Genomic DNA, 15,549 nt, shown 5'->3' with positions numbered 1-15,549 from the left:
GAAAAACAACTATATATGTTTTAAAGGGAAACAAAGAAAAGGAAGAAGAAAATAATGATGACATGGAGGAAATGAAGAAAAAAATGAGATGTGTAATAGATAGGATAACTAAATTAGAAAGTGGGCATGATAATGAACCAACGACAATTGCCCCTCTCCAGAAATCTAATTATCAATCCATTACCTGCCACTTCTGTGGGAAGAAGGGCCACAATAAGGTACAGTGTAGAGCTTTTCTCAAGATTATAGGAAGGAATACTCAGTTTAATAACAACTACAGAAGTGATAATTATAGAAATAAATATAATTATGACAATGAAAACCACAACTTTAGGAATGATGACTATAGGAATGGATATTGGGAAAATGATAACTCAAATGAAATAACTCCACAACAAAATATAAAAAATGGTGCTCGTCCAAAAAATACTCGAGGCGCGAATGCCCCTCAGGGGGGTGCACCTCCTTCCATTCCTCAGTATCCCCTCTCAAAAGAGGCAATTGAGGGAATTACCCCAGTAATTAACTCATTAATTGCACAGGGAATAATAATCCCTTTGTGGTTGCCAACTGTAAAGATTAAAATTTTAGGGGAGATTGAGGCAGGTAGAAATTAGTTTCTCTCTGCAAGGAGTATTATATTTTTTAGAGGTTTATTAAGGATTAAAGAAAATACAGAATAAGGAAAACATGCCTAGGCCAGAGGCCTAGACAAGACCTCACCTACATTATGGAAAGAGCCACGTCTGCTCCAAAACGGAAGTCCAAAAAGAGAGAGCTCAAAAGCCTTTGCAATCAGCTTAAGTACCTTCTCGATCTCGCCCACATCAGAATTCCGTGAGATTACAAAGCATTTTGGGGAAGTGGAGCAAGGACTTGTGGGGATTGGAGTCCAGAGTTCAAATCTCAATTTTACAATATATGTGTGTGTGTGTGTGTGTGTGTGTGTGTGTACATAGACCAGATATAGGCACATATGTGGAGCTTAATGACATAATACCATAATTGAACCAGGTTGAGCCTTGGCTCATTTTTTAAATAAAATTCTACATTAGTGCCAATTCTATTATTTAACAGCAAACAATGCTAACTCCCCTCAAGGAATAACTAAAACCAAAACCAAACTAAGCCAAAAAAATTATAATAATAAATACTTCTCAATTCCCTAGTTGATGGAGAGTCAAATCAAAACAAAGGCTAGCCTAACTATACCACCATCTTACCCAAACCTTTATCTTCACACTGAGCTTTTTACAAAGTCTTTCTTTTTTAAAAGGAAATGCTTTGGGGCAGATAGGTGGCTCAGTGGATTAAGAGCCTGAGATCATAGATTCAAATCTGACCTCAGTCATTTCCTAGCTCTGGGCTAGTCACTTAACACCCCCCCCCCTTTCCTAGCCTTTATCTCTCTTCTACCTTGGAACCAAGAGTAAGTATTAATTCTAAGGTGGAAGGTAAATGTTAAAAAAAAAAGGAGATGCTTCCATGTCTGAAGATACATAATTAGCACTGATCAAATTTTTTATTATAATTTTATTATAATTGTTATTTTTCCAGATTACATTGTTGAGACAATTGCTAAAATATTCATTTTCTGATATTTTTAAATTCATGTTCACTTTCTCCTTCCCCCCCCCTCCCCAAGAAGGCAGACTTTAAGATATGGGTTTTATGTATATATAATCATACATACATATTTCTATGCTTATCATGTTACAAAAGAAGACACACATTCCCTAAAGAAAAATACATGGAAGAGACAAAACAAAGAATGGCAGGTTTCAATGTCCATTTGGACTCCATCTGTTCCTTCCATGGCAGTGGATACCCTTTCTTCATCATGAGTCTCTTGGAGTTCTCCTGGATCCTTGCCTCAATGATAATAGTTGTTATTCACAGTTGATCATCATACACTATTTTGTTACTGTGTTCAGTGTTCTCCTGGTACTGGTCACTTCACTCTACAACACTTCAGATATCTTTAAAGATTTTTTCTGATCCTCTTGTTTGTCACTTCTTATGGCAACCCATTGTATTCCAGTACTATCATATACAACAGTTTGTTCAGTCACTCCCCAGTTGGCAGACACCCCTTCAACTCAGAATTTTAGAGAGAGAAGACCCTTAAATATCAGTCCAATGCCTTGACTTTACAAACAGTGAAGTCCCATAAAGGTGAAGAAATTCATCCAAGGCTTCAGATCTAGTTAAAACTTGAGTTAAAATCAAGATCTCCTGCATTCCAATCTAATATGCTTTTCATAATAACCCACTAACTCCTTAATGCAAGTCCATGAGTACTTTTGAGTCCTACTATGTGCTCAGGATGGAGAATATGCATTTTTCACATATTTAAAATCCTATAAATAACAGGCATGAAAATGCTATTTTTAATGTAAAAGTAGTGTGTACTTGGTGTTTCAATAGGTATTGAAATCTTGCTGTTTCTTATGAATTCTGAACTGTTCTCCCCTTATAAACACAAAATTCTCCAAGCATGGAGCAAAGCAATCCTTTGAGTGATACTCAATGAAACATGGCAAATGGAGAAATAAATGAAACTGTCTAGAATCTCTGTTTTCAACAGTAAACACTGAGATCGCAAAGAGATTACTGATCTTCAAGAAAGAAACCAAATACAGTCAAAAGTAGACACACTTCTTAGAAAAATCCTCAGAACTGACAATGTCATCATCACAGAAAATTAACCTTCCTTAAGTTTCTTCTCATTCAAGAAAAAGGGAGAAAGTGGAGGGAAGATCAGGGGAGGGGAAGAGAGAGAAGGGAGAGAAATAAACACAGGAAATAGCACCAAGTCAAACCCTTCTTTCATCAGAACAGAGTCCTGCCTGCCAATACTCCTTAATTCCAACAATTTCTGTTTTTCTGATGTGTGCCTTCCTTGAGAAAATCTAATGATGTTCATAAGCCAATAAATGTATAATATTTAGGAAATGTGTAAATGAGAACAATTTGAGACAATGAAAATTGTTCATTGAAATAAAAGGGACTTAAAGCTTAGGCTAAATGATTTTGAAAATTCATTTTAATTTAGTTCCCTTCTCTTACTTAGGTCACACAATCTGTGTCCTTAACATGACTTTTTTTCCCTTTTTTCATAGGACAGACAGAGGTTTAGAAGAAAGGAACTTTGTTATTTAGAAACATGGATTTGAAATTCAGTTCTGTTACTACTGTGAATTAAGTGTGAATTCACTAAAGTGAATTAAATAAAAGGCAACTGCCTTTCCTCTATAGGACTTAGGTTCCTCCTCTATTAAAAAAAAAAAAAAGATGGTTAGACTACATGTTCTCTAAGTTTCTCTTTCTAAATTGTATTACCCCATTGGTATTAAGTTAAGGTTTTTGCTGAAATTCTAGTTTCCAAATATTATCTAGAATGTTTTAAGTATCTTCTTCCCTTAATCCTCAAAATTCCTTATTATGATTCTGAGCCCTGATGGGCCAAATTATTTAACAAGAAAGGAATATTATTTTCATCTTTTTTAATTAGCTTGTTAACGGATAAGAACTAGTGAGTGTATACACTTCAGCATCTCAGCTTTCCTGACTTTTTTTTTTCATTTCTGATCTCAGTATTTTAACATTTCATTTCTTAGACGTCCATTTCCTGGCAAGAGCACTGCATGATTTCAAAGCTAAGCTGTGCTCTTAGCACAGCAATTGTTTTCCCAAAATAGCACTGGCAGGCAGGCACGTTGTCACAAATTTGTTTGGTGACTTGGGACTTGGCCCTGCTAAAAGCACCATATAAAGTTTTCCAATTTGAAATTAGGGTTTTGAATTTGGGCCCCATGGAGCGTCCTTAATAATTTAGTCACGCAGGGCTTTGCGCTTCCTCAATACTAATTTGAACCATGTCAGGATTCTTATAACATGATTGACAATCGTCAAAATTAGGAGCCAAAAAAACTGCCTTCCCATTAAATGTGTGCTTTCAGTTTATGAGTAGAATGGTTGAGTTTCTAGTCAAGAATCCTATGTACACACACACACACACACACACACATACACACACACACTCACACACACACAATGCCCAATGGATGATTTCCAAGCATCTAACATATATTTGACTGAAACACACTGTAATAGACCACACACAAAATAGTAAATTGACTAAATAAGTCAGATGCATGACCATCAGCCACTCCAGTATAAAGAATGTTTACATTTTGGGGAAAAAATAAATCAAAGCATAATCTTTCTCCTAAAGTGATTCCTTATTCAGAATTCTGCTCTGAAACAGAACGGGAGACCATGGGGAGCTGTGTCTATCTCTGGGGCCCCACATGTTTTCTCTCTTTTTCTGGGACGTACTCCGTGACTGATTAAGTGTGGCTCTATTTCCCAGTGAATCCATACCCTGCAAAGGGGAGGAAAAGACAGTGAGTTAGATTTACATCCTCCTTTGAAGAGCCACCGGAACCTTTGAACAGTTTGAAAGCACACAAGTCTCTGGTTTTTAAGATCATCCAAAAGCCAAACCCAACCCACCCCCTAAACCTCCCCAGATATACACATGCCCTACTCAGCTGAATTGTAATACTTGGATACTTGTTTAATCTTCCAGCAAAGAATCACTAGAATTGCCCTAAAATAAGTGTCAGAGCTCCTCCACTCCTCTACTGTTATGGTGAAAATCACCTTTAAAGATTGTTATAATATTAATTTATGGTCACCAAGGAATTTACTTATGAAATTCCTAAAATGAAACACTCAAGTCAGAATGGAGTTTATGGTGGTTTGATCACAACAGGAATAAGAAAATAGAGAGGGAGAGAAGGAGAGAGGAGAAAAGGGGAAAAGGTTAACTCAACCTTGTGGCAGAGCCAGAGGGAGTTTAGGCCCAAAGGCCAAGGTAGAGAAGAGAATCAATCCTTGACTCACGTGACAGATCTGAAGGAAAGCTGTCTGTGGGCCTCCTCTCTGCTCCAGTTCCTAGCACCAACTGGCACCTAGCTCTGTCCACAGGAAGTGAGCAAATTCCAGAGGCTGTTCCCTACCTCACTTCCTGTGCCTCACAAGTGCCAATGGTGGCTCAAGCTTGGCTTAGGACAGCCCAGGTGGGCAGTTAGTTATTTCTGATTTGTCATTGACTAGCACATGTATGTGTAGTGTGGGTGTGCACAATCCTGGGTGCTAGGCCAAGCAAGATGGAGATTTTAAAATTCACAATCCCCCCTGATGATGATTGGGGGACTAGTCTCCCCAATTGATCACTAAACATAAGCATCCTGCACCCCGAAAAATTCTAACTGCAAGTGTATACAAAAATTTACCCACTAAGAGGAAAACTACAATAGTTGTAGATTAGTTGTAGATTAAGGGAAATAGAGGAGAGAGAAATACAGCAAACCAATGTTTTGCTGGGCACATTGACAAAAGCCAATTAGGGTGCAGTCCCCTTTGGCATAAAAGTGTACATTCAAAAAATGTTCAATCAACCGCACCGCAAGGTTCATTCTGGATCTTCCTGTAGTGAAAGGGTTTAGATATCTTTCTGCAAACAGTTCATTCTCTGGATTCAGTCAGTTAGCAAGCTTCTTCTCTGAAGATCTATCTTGAGCAAAATTTAAATCTTGGATTTTATGACAATACAATCACCCCTGAAGAAAGTGTTGAAAAAAACACCAAGTCCAGCTAAGGATGCAAGGTTTAGTTGGGGGGGGGGGGGGGTGAGGACTTTGACAACTGCATGGTCAACCATTTCATTGCTGAGTTGAAGCGAAAGCACAAGAAGGACATCAGTGAGAACAAGAGGGCTGTCTGCCATCTGTGCACTGCTTGTGAACGTGCAAAGAGAACCCTCTCTTCCAGTACATAGGCCAGTATTGAGATCAATTCCCTCTATGAAGGTATCGACTTCTATACCTTATTACCTGGGCCCGTTTTGAAGAGCTGAATGCTGACCTCTTCCTTGGCACACTGGATCCTGTGGAAAAAGCCCTCAGAGATGCCAAGCTAGACAAATCACAGATTCATGACCTCGTCTTGGTGGGTGGTTCCACTCGAATCCCCGAAATCCAGAAGCTTCTGCAGGACTTCTTCAATGGCAAGGAGCTCAACATGAGTATCAATCCTGATGAGGCTGCTGCCTATGGTGCAGCGATCCAGGCTGCCATCTTGTCTGGAGATAAATCTGAGAATGTGCAGGACTTGCTGCTGCTAGATGTCACTCCTCTTTCCCTTGGAATTGAAACTGCTGGTGGAGTCATGACAGTTCTGATCAAACACAATACCACCATTCCCTCGTTTTTGGCTTTGTTTTTTTTCTCTTATCCTCAAATTATTGTAATCTTTAAATTGATTCTGTTTTTATGATTTTTGGGGGAAGTCTTTCTTCCCAGAGGATCAAACAGGGTAATATAAAAATGGAGACTTGAATCCAGGACTTCAATCCCCAGAAGTCCTTGCTCCACTTCCCCAGAATGACTTGTAACCTCACCTGGGCCAAGAGCAAGATGGGGTATTTAACCTGGTTGTAAAAAGGCTCTGCTCTTTCCTACTTCTGCTTGGAAGCAGACGTGGCTCCCACCTAGCAGGCAAGATGTGAGTGGTCATGAATAGGCTCTTTGGACCTAGACACGTGCCTCTCTTACTTGTATTTTCTTTATATTTTAATCTTCAATAAACCTCTAAAAATATAATACTCCTTGCAGAGAGAAACTAATTTCTACCTGCCTCCGTTTCCCTAAATTTTAATTCCTTACACTACCCAGAAAATATTGCCCATCTTTCAAAGACCAGTTTAAATTTCTTGTTTTCCATGAAGACTCTCTTGACATATTTGTTGTTCTTTGGTCATTTCAGTCACGCCTGGCTCTCTGTGACCCCATTTGGGGGATTTCTTGGCAAAGATACTGAAATGGTTCACTATTTCCATTTTTAACTCACACACGCACAAAATAGTAAGTTGACTAAATAAATCAGATCCATGACCATCAGGCACTTTAGTAAAAAAGAATATTTACATTTTAGAGGAAAAATAAACACATGCATACATATGCACACACCCCTATGTAAATATGATGATCTCCTCTTCCCTATACTCATTATGTTTTTCAAAAATGAGTTTTATTAATACCTTTTGTTTCTACATCAGAGTCAATACTTGCTGGAAAGGAGTGAGGGAAAGGATGGAGTCAAGATGGCAGATTACAGAGAGCAACCCAATTAAATTTTCTCAACATTCCACACCCTAAATAACTTTAAAATAATTCCTCAAATAAAATTTTGTATTAGCAGAGCCAAAAAATGGTCAAAGTGAGACATTTTTCCTGCCTAAGACAATTGAGAAGGTCAACAAAAGAAGTCTTTAACCTCAGGGTGAGACTGGCCCTGCAAAAGCATCAGTGGTGGACCTTGTAGGAAGCTGGGAGAGCAACAAGCAGCAGTGGGATCTTCCAGAGCTCTCAACACAGAGACAGAAAGGGGGTCAGGTAACTTGTCAAAAGAGATTAAAGGGGACTCTTTGCTGGCACTGGGTGGTGCTAACACTGACTGACAACTCTATTGCACATATGCAGTTCTGGGTTGTAGTTCCAATGGGAAGAGGAGAGCTTATGATCAGTCATAAAGGAACAGGGAGCCTGGCTGCAATTTCAAGGCAAAGAGGAGCACTAATACTATGGCAGATGACCTGGTCACAGCCCTATCAGCAACTGATCCCCCCAACTGTCAGCAATTGACCACACAGACCAACTCACACAGACCCTGCCTCTTTTATCCCCTCTCCTACCTCATTTCTTATCTCAATGGTTTCTCCTTCCTGTCTCTATGGTTTCTACTTCCTGTCACTGTGGGCTGGTTAATCCCTACACATCTCTATGGTAAGAGGACATCCAGGTACCCTGTTATATTAAAAAAGAAATAACGAATTCCTTTTTACACATGAAGTATGAAATAATGCAAAGTGGAGTGAAAAAAACTGGGAGATCATTGTGCACAGTCATAGCAGTGTTTTAATGATGATTAATTGTGAAAGCCTTGACTACTCGGAACAAGAAAGTGATCCAAGACAATTTCAAAGGACTCATGAAGAAAAAAAAATGCAAACTGCTTGCAGAGAACTTAGGAATTCTTATTGCAAACTGAAGTATTATTTTCTCACTCTATTTTTGGGGGGCTTTTTTGTGACATTGCTAATAGGGAAATAATATATTGTCTGATTTCATATGTATAATTGATAGCATTTTGCTTGCCTTCTTAGTGGGTACAGGAGGAGTGGGAGGGAGAGAATGTAGAACTCATAATTTAAAAAGAAAGAATGCTAAATAAATAATAAATTTTGATTTTTAAAAAGGAAGGAGTAGGATGGGGTAGATATGAAGACATTCTAGTCACTTCTACTTCATGTTGAACTGTCCCTTCTAAGAATAATAGCTAATAATAGTCAATATGAATATAGTATCTACTCTTTGTCAGGAACTATATTTAGTACTTTTCAATTATTATCTCATTTGATCCTTAAATAATCCTGGATTTTCTGTTCTATTTATTATCCCCATTTTACAAATGACAAAACTGAGGTTAAGTGCCTTGCCCAAGATCACTTAGTAAGTAAGTGGCTGAGATTGGATTTGAGCAGGAGTCTTCCTCACTAAGTCTGGTGCTCTATTTACTACACAACCAGAAAAAAACAGTTCAGCAAAAAACATTTAACAATAGGGTGGCATTTGACTGTACCACATTGGGTCCTCAACCTCTTTTCCAATAAAAGGAGGGTATGTTTCATTCATTCTGTGTTCTCTTAGATTGGTTTTTCACTCACTCAGAGCTGCCTTCATTTGCTGATCTTTTCATGTATGTTGTTTTAGTCACCACATACACTGTTCTCTTGGTTCTGATTATTTCCCTCTGTATCCATTTAAACAATTCTTTCCATTTCTCAGAATGCCTCATAGTCCCACACACAATAATATTCAATTCCATTTACTTATCACAACTTTTTTCAGCCAATAGATATTCTATTTTCAGCTTTTTACTATTATAGAATGTGACTAATCCCATTAGAGTGAGTAAAGTCTGATGATCCTTATCATACTCAGCTCTACATTGCCATTTTTTGTAGATGTATTTTATCTTAAATAAGGAACACACCTTATTAATTTTCTAGCCCCTTTATATACCTACCACAGGGCTTTTTATATAGTAGGTACTCAATAAAAATGTGTTGAAAAATGAAAGAAATTAGCTAATATGAAAAAGCAGTTTTTTTAGCCATTTGATCTAGAACAAAAAATTGAACATTTTTATTTCCCTTACTAGTTCTTATGTGGCACAATGGATAGAGTGTTGGCTGTACCTAGAATCAGGGATACCAGGATTCAGATCTACTAGCTGTATTAACCTGGACAAGTCATTTAACCTCTCTCTGTAACCTTATTTTTCTCATCTGTAAAATGGGGATAATAATAGTAATTACCTCCTAGGATTATTGTAAGAATCAAATGAGATCATATTTGTAAAATGCTTAGCATAGTACCTGGCACATAGTAGATGTTTACTAATGCTTGTTCCTTTCTTTTTCTCCTTTTTTCCTTCTCTTTCTCTTCCACTATGAACTTTAATCCCATTCCTGATCCCCTATAATATATGTGAATATATTAAGAGAGGGAGAGATGGTGAGATTGAAATCCACAAAATATATACCATGGAGTCTAAGAGTTAGAAACTAAGAGGTCATCTAGCCCATTCTCTACATGCTCATTTTCTTAATTAGATAACTTAGGTCTAAAGAAATGGTATACTACCATCATTATTGCACTCTATACCAAGTCTCTACCCACTATAAAGAGGCAGGCTACTGATGATGCCCCATAGTGAGAAAATTCCAATTACTACCACTATAATGGGAAGACTTACTTAATGGTAATTATTATTATTCAGTCCAAATCTTTCAGTCCAGCACTGCAGGATACTTTCCCTTCCAAATCCTCCCAAAGTCAGTAAGAGAAAAATACAGTCCACTGACTGATCCTGGTTAGGGATAAGGAATCATTTTCCCAGTTTCTGCTGGAATCCATAAAAAATTGCCCTTAATGGATTCAAAGCAACCCAGATTTTCACATGTTGGAAGATTAATATTGTTAATGGAAAGATTAATAATACCACAATCACTTTTATATCTAATTTCTCAGAATTTCTCATATTCTTTATAATAGTGGGACTGATTTTGAGTAATATCTATTTTCGCATAATGGATTCACTTTTATACACAATTGTTTAGGAAATGCATGCTTTAGGGTTATTTTGGGGAAAATTCTTCTACCATATTGATGGTCAAAATTTCAGTCTTCCACTCAAATACTTGAAATACCACAAGGAATCTTTCATTCCACAAAAGGAGAAAAATTAAAAGCTTTAAAATTTAAATCCTAGGAAAGAGGATTAAAATTCTTGCCTATAAATGCCTAAGTGGCCTATAAATCCTTTCTAAATGATACATGGCAGGGGACAGCTGGGTAGCTCAGTGGATTGAGAGCCAGGCCTAGAGATGGGAGGTCCTAGGTTCAAATCTGACCTAAGACACTTATAAACTCAGAATGCGTGAATGACTTGAATATAAGGAAACTATAAGTAAATTAGGTGAACACAGAATAGTATACATGTCATATATGAAAAGGAAAGGAAAGATATGGACTGACAATTGGTGTGGGAGGGGGCAACGGGGAGTAGCAGTTGAGTCTTGTGACTAGCACTTCCTTCCTGCCGGGCAGGGCTTCCTTCCTGGTGTTGGAGAAGGGAGGAGCTTGTTCAGCCCAGTCTGGAGTGGCGTGCCTCTTCTTGGTTCAACCCGAACCACCAGCTAGTGGTTCCTCAGCTCCAAAAGCTGAGGAAGACTCCAACCTTATTTAGGGACCTCCCTTGCCCCTCCTTCCTGATATCTCTCCAATCCCAACTGGTTATTAAACTTTATATTATTTGAACTCACAGTCAGATAAGTGGACTATCTTTTCTGTGCATAGAGGGAGCTGAACATCAGACATTCAAAGCCAAACAGTCCTTACTGGACCCCTACTGCTTCTTCTCAGCAGGGGGCATCTCTCTCCTTTGCTTCACCAAGCAGATATTCCCTATCTCTCCTCAACTCCTCCATACCCTGCTACAAACCTCCCATTATCTCCCATTTTTCCAATCCCCTATTTCTTTCCCCAAATAAATATTACAAAGATCATTGGGAAAGGAAAGATTTTAAGACCAAGCAAGAGTTAGAAAAAATTACAAAATGAAAAATAAATAATTTTGATTGCATTAAATTAAAATTTTTTCATACAAACAAAACTAATACAACCAAAATAAGATGGGAAGTAACAAATTGGGAAATAATCTTCATAACAACAACCTCTGACAAAGGTCTAATTACTCAAATTTACAAAGAGCTAAATCAATTATACAAAAATAATCAAGCCATTCCCCAAATGATAAATGAGCAAGGGACATGAATAGGAAATTTTCAGATAAAGAAATCAAAACTATTAATAAGCACATGAAAAGGTGTTCTCAATCTCTTATAATCAGAGAAATGCACATCAAAACCACCTCACACCCAGCAGATTGACTAACATGACAGCAAAGGAAAGTAATGAATGCTGGAGGGGATGTGGCCAAATTGGGACATTAATGGATTGCTGGTGGGGTTGTGAATTGATACAACCTTTCTGGAGGGCAATTTGGAACAATGACCAAAGGGCGCTAAAAGACTGTCTGCCCTTTGATCCATAGTACTGCTGGGTTTGTACCCCAAAGAGATTATAAGGAAAAATACATGTACAAGAATACTCATAGCTGCACTCTTTGTGATGGCCAAAAATTGGAAAATGAGGGGATGCCCTTCAATTGGGGAATGGCTGAACAAATTGTGGTATATGTTGGTGATGGAATACTATTGTGCTCAAAGGAATAATAAAGTGGAGGAATTCCATGGAGACTGGAACAACCTCCAGGAAGTGATGCAGAGTGAAAGGAGCAGAAAGAGAAGTACATTGTACACAGAGACTGATACACTGTGATACAATCGAACTTAATAAATTTCTCTAGTAGTAGCAATGCAATGAATGATCCAGGACAATTCTGAGGGACTTATGAGAAAGAACACTATCCACATCCAAAGGAAGAACAGTGGGAGCAGAAACAGAAGAAAAACAACTGCTTGATCACATGGGTTGATCAGGATTTAATTGGGGATATAGACTCTAAATGATCACCCTAGTGCAAACATCAATAATATGGAAATAAGTTTTGATCAAAGACACATGTAAAATTCAGTAGAATTGTGCATCATCTATGAGAGGGTTTAGTGGGAAGGGAGGGAAAAAATACGATTCTTATAACCAAGGGAAAATATTCCAAACTGACTAATTAAATAAAATTTTCAAAAGACAATTTTAATCCAATTATAGCAAGTTAAAATATCACTATCTCAATATCATAACATCATTGTTCTTCTTTGAGGATAGAAAGCAAAAGAAATCTCATGAAGGAAAAGGATCTCACTCTAGGATGTCTAATAAGTGACCAATCATCATTTTAACTGAAGACTTTCCATGAGAAAACCACTAATTCTTAAAATACCTCATCCCACTTTTGGGCAACTCTAACTGTAAAGAAGGTTTCCCTTATGTTAAGCCAAAATATAGGAAGTTCTTTACAACTTACATCCATAGCTTCTAGTTTTGCCATTTGCAGTCAAGCAGGACTTTAATCCCTATCGCAATCCCTGTTTCAAATATTTCAAGAGTTATCATTTTCTCTGAAATCTTCTCCAGGCTAAACACCTTGAGTTACTTCAACTAGACCCCATGTGGCATAAATTTGAGATCCTTCAACATTCTGGTTCATATCCTTTGGATCTTCTCCAGCTTATCAACTTCCACTTGAGTTTTTCATTTCATTCTTGAGTGATTCCACTATCTCTGAGGCTAACATATTTTGGACCAGGGGTTTCTATTAGTCTCTTTTCTAAATTCTTTGAAATCTGCTGTCTTCAAAGATATAGTATATTATATTCTATGCACAGCTTTCTCTCTCCTTTTCTAGAAGGAACTCCTTTAGAGTCAGTCTCTTGCCTCCAAAGTTCCTGAACTTTTTTTCTTAAGTAACCAGTACTTTTTTCTTGGATTCCTTCAAAATATGAGCTCTTCTCACCATTTCTTCTCCTTTTTGAAGGATGAAATTATCCCTAAGGCAAGTCACAAATTTATCAGCTGTTTTGACGTGGGCAGAATGAGAGTGCTTACAGATGGGCAAGAAAGATCAAATCCTCCATCAGTTTATATAACACTTCCATGACAGTTTGGTTTGGTTTTTTCTCCCATGATCATCACCTAATTCTTCCTTCTGTCTGGGTCGTCTGTAAATGAATCATGAAATCACAGAATGAAGATGAGAAGAAACCTCAGATATCATCTAGTGCAGAGGTTCCCAGATTTTTTTGGTTCATGGTGCCCTTAATGTCTCAATAATTTTTTCATGGTAACTCTTAGTCAAAAGAAATACCTAGCAGTTCTATTAATTAAGTAGTTGAGTGCAAACAACTTAATAAGCATTAGTGTCCTAACAGCTTAGCTATATAAAATAATAATACACATACATTGAAAGAACTTTTTAAAATTTCATTCTTAAATAAACATGACTACTTGCTAATAGGATATGTATGCTTTGGGCATTGAATCACTTCTCAAACTATAGAATCAGATAGGATACCACCACCCTCATTCCACATCAATTTTTGCTTGGCACTTGCTTTTTTATCAGAATATCTGCTGATGAGAAAATTCAAGAAGTTATGTTTTACTATTTCTTCTTAGTGTTATTGTATCTGATTTTCCAGAATTTAGGCTTCCAATAATAATAATTAATAAATATACATTATATTATTGTTATATGTAAATTTATATAAAATGTCTAAATTAAAAATAAAATAATTAAAAATATATAAATTTTAAAATAATAATAAATTAAAAAATAATTTCCACCAAGGCTCCAAGATTCCTATGGAATCAAATTGTTTTGTTTTAGAATCTCTAGTTTATCCTGTTCAAATATAATGCTCAGGCAGAAAGAAAGAAAGAAAGAAAGAAAGAAAGAAAGAAAGAAAGAAAGAAAGAAAGAAAGAAAGAAAGAAAGGAAGGAAGGAAGGAAGGAAGGAAGGAAGGAAGGAAGGAAGGAAGGAAGGAAGGAAGGAAGGAAGGAAGGAAGGAAGGAAGGAAGGAAGGAAGATATAGAGAGATAAAGAGATAGAGTTACAGATAGAGATCTTGGAGGAAATGAGTTTTCCTACTATATTTCTTACATAAATTACTGGTCCTCTTTTTTAGTCTACTATTTATTGTTCCTGGGTTGTTATAACTACCCTTTGTGAACACCCAGCAAGTCAGATTTCTTTTGCTTTTCTATCACCTATATTCCCCATTGTTTTGCTCTCAAGAAATGCTCTTCGAAAGTTGCATAAAATATTGTTAATCTCATGCTACACATTGCATCCTGTATCCATATTTCCCTTCTACAATTTAAAACTCTTGATGAAATTCATAAGACTCCAAGAAAATGTTTTTAATGTTTATTATTAAGTACAACAACTTGCCAGGAAAGTCCTTTATTCCTATATTTCTAGATAGGATGTGAAAATCCAAAACTCATTCTTAGACATCATGGGAAGAGGAAGCCTGGGGTGGTACAAAGAGTGATAGTTTTGAAGTTAAAGATCAGGGGTTCAAATCTTTACTTTGTTGCTTAACTATATGTGACCAGTCACCAAAACCTCTTTGCATTTTAGTTTTTTCTTCATTTCTCATCACATGACCTCTGAGACTCCTCACAGCTTTTTATCTTTGTGGTTATTGAATGGTTTTCTCAGCTATGTCTAACTCTTCATGACTCTATTTCAGGATTTCTTGGCAAAGATACTGGAGTACTTTTCCATTTCCCTCTCCAGTTCATCTTACAAATGAGGAAACTGAGGCAAATATAGTTAAATAACTTGCCCAGTATCACATTGCCAATAAGGAGTTGAGGCCAGATTTTAACTCAGGGAAATGAATCTTCCCAACTCCAAGCCTAGCACTCTATCCACTGTGCCATCTAGCTACCCCAGCTCTATATCTATGATCCTACTATCTTCTTAGTCAGATATTCACTTTCCATGTCTGAATTTCTCTTCTAAGCTCACTACTTTCAACCAGAAAGAATAAAAAAAAAATCAACTATGTCCTACCTCCACCCTCAGGTATTTTTTTTCTTGATCCCTTGACCAGTGTCCTGTGTCCTCATGTGAATCACCAGAAGTGAGCTGTAATAGTTGTCAGTTTAGATCATTTGAGATTGGGTCTCAATCTCATCTTAGATCTACATCCTAGAAAAACAGATTCCTTCTTTATTGCTGATGTCAAGTAAAAAAATAGAAAATTGCTACTTTAATATATCCTCATCAAAGATTAACTTACCAGGACCATTCTCCTTTTCTTCCTCTGATCTATCATATTGGTTTAGCTCAGCTTTAGACTCACATCATTTCCCAGAGCTCAA

The 15,549-nt window shown here is 37.1% G+C and overlaps 1 long non-coding RNA gene and 1 pseudogene across 1 annotated transcript in view; one reads left to right on the top strand and one right to left on the bottom strand.

Annotated features, from left to right (window-relative positions):
- LOC103103818 (uncharacterized) overlaps positions 1-5,145 on the bottom strand; it is a 54,879-nt gene extending 49,734 nt beyond the window's left edge. The window contains exon 1 of the long non-coding RNA XR_008913033.1: positions 4,912-5,145. This is a non-coding gene — a long non-coding RNA (uncharacterized LOC103103818). The remainder of the gene's footprint in view (positions 1-4,911) is intronic.
- A 556-nt stretch (positions 5,146-5,701) lies between these two features.
- LOC103103467 (heat shock cognate 71 kDa protein-like) lies at positions 5,702-6,360 on the top strand (annotated as a pseudogene).
- Positions 6,361-15,549: the final 9,189 nt, after the last annotated feature.

This window comes from Monodelphis domestica, chromosome 1 (assembly GCF_027887165.1).
Source record: "Monodelphis domestica isolate mMonDom1 chromosome 1, mMonDom1.pri, whole genome shotgun sequence".
NCBI classification, from domain to species: Eukaryota; Metazoa; Chordata; class Mammalia; order Didelphimorphia; family Didelphidae; genus Monodelphis; species Monodelphis domestica.
The sequence above is the reverse complement of the archived record's forward strand: the minus strand, read 5'-3'. Positions and strand labels throughout refer to the sequence as shown.